Source organism: Octopus bimaculoides, chromosome 5, assembly GCF_001194135.2.
Source record: "Octopus bimaculoides isolate UCB-OBI-ISO-001 chromosome 5, ASM119413v2, whole genome shotgun sequence".
NCBI classification, from domain to species: Eukaryota; Metazoa; Mollusca; class Cephalopoda; order Octopoda; family Octopodidae; genus Octopus; species Octopus bimaculoides.
The window spans coordinates 9,766,353-9,767,887 of NC_068985.1; the positions used below are offsets into that span (position 1 = coordinate 9,766,353).

Genomic DNA, 1,535 nt, shown 5'->3' on the forward strand with positions numbered 1-1,535 from the left:
TCGGATCAACTGGAACCCTCAACGTCGTAAGCGACGGAGTGCCAACACCAACAACAACACCATGAAGTGTGGCGGAGAGAGAGCGAGAGGATAGGAGGCAGACTCAGAAGGGAGTCCTAGCCCCCAAATGCTTACAACGTAGTGAACCCTGTGATATAAACATTCAACTGAATACATCCCCATGTGGGACATCCCTCTCTAGACTAAACCCAGAGCAAAAAACAGTACCCAACCATCATATGATGGACCTGAACCCCCTCCCCCACCCATCCAAATATTGGAATAGCAAAGGACCGGCACATTGTAGGACACAGTTGTAGTATTCAGCATATTGATCGAATAAATCTTGATTAGCAGATACTGAGGAGATCCGGTAGGAGACGCTTTCTACAATAGACTTTAGGACGGAGGGGCGTTGTGGGAGAAGTTCACGTAGTGGAGGTTTTCTCCAGCTTTGTGATATGGGTAGAAGGTTTGGTTTTGTAAGTCCAGGGTAACGTCTAAAAAATTAGCGGTTTTGACGTTGTTACAGGAAGAAATACTGAGGCCGACGTGTATGTGTGTATGGATTGTTTATGACAAAGGAAAATGTACTTGATGCATAGAGTAGAATGTGTGTGTGTGTGTGTGTGTGTGTGTGTGTGTGTGTGTGTGTGTGTGTGTGTGTGTGTGTGTGTGTGTGTGTGTGTGTGTGTGTGTGTGTGTGTGTGTGCGTGCGTGCGTGCGTGCGCGTGCGCGTGTTTGCTTTATTGAAAGTTGAAGTTAACTGAATCTTAGCTCTGAGCTTCACGCTGCCGATTATTCATACGATTGAAGTATGAAGCAACTTGACGACATTACATGCAAAAAAAAAAAAATTATAAATAGGGCATTAGTGATCACGTAGTCTCAATCGGTGGCAACGGTTATTTATAGTTCTCAAAATAGTTAATACAAATATATAAGTCTTAACATGTTAAAAATAGAAAAAAAAATCAATATGTTGCTATATTTGTAAGCCAATAGAAAAAAATGTACTTGAATGGCTATAAAATAATCGTCATATGGGAAATTCCATTAATACTAAAGATAACTTCACAGCATAATTATCACAAAACTATTATATTAGTCATTGTTAATCTCATCGAATCAATATATCATGTGATGATGACGTCGAGTGCATGGTGATTAGCAAGTCAAATATTAATCTCATCAGAAAGAGGAGCGGATTCGCTTTGGGATGCAAAATTGTAATAAAAATTATACACATGTAACGTAAGTGTCGCAGTAGCATTCAACGTCCTGATTAACATGAGATAAACTAAAATCGATAAACACTGCAACGAAAGAAACTGTAGATTATGAGTCAACGAGGGAACCTTCTTCCAACCACACCCTTGCATTTTACAAATCTAAATTACAATTACTCAGTTTAACGTGACCGATCACCAAACTACCATGAGTATTTAGGGCAAGACTCCTATTGCTCTTTTTATAGAAAATTTAAGCCTTTAATATGTGTGTGTGTGTGTGTGTGTGTGTGTGTGTGTGTGTGT

The 1,535-nt window shown here is 39.8% G+C and overlaps 1 protein-coding gene across 2 annotated transcripts in view; it reads right to left on the bottom strand.

Moving 5' to 3' along the window:
- The window catches only part of LOC106879057 (beta-arrestin-1), a 63,714-nt gene that overhangs the window by 15,686 nt on the left and 46,493 nt on the right, over positions 1 to 1,535 (bottom strand). The window lies entirely within an intron of this gene.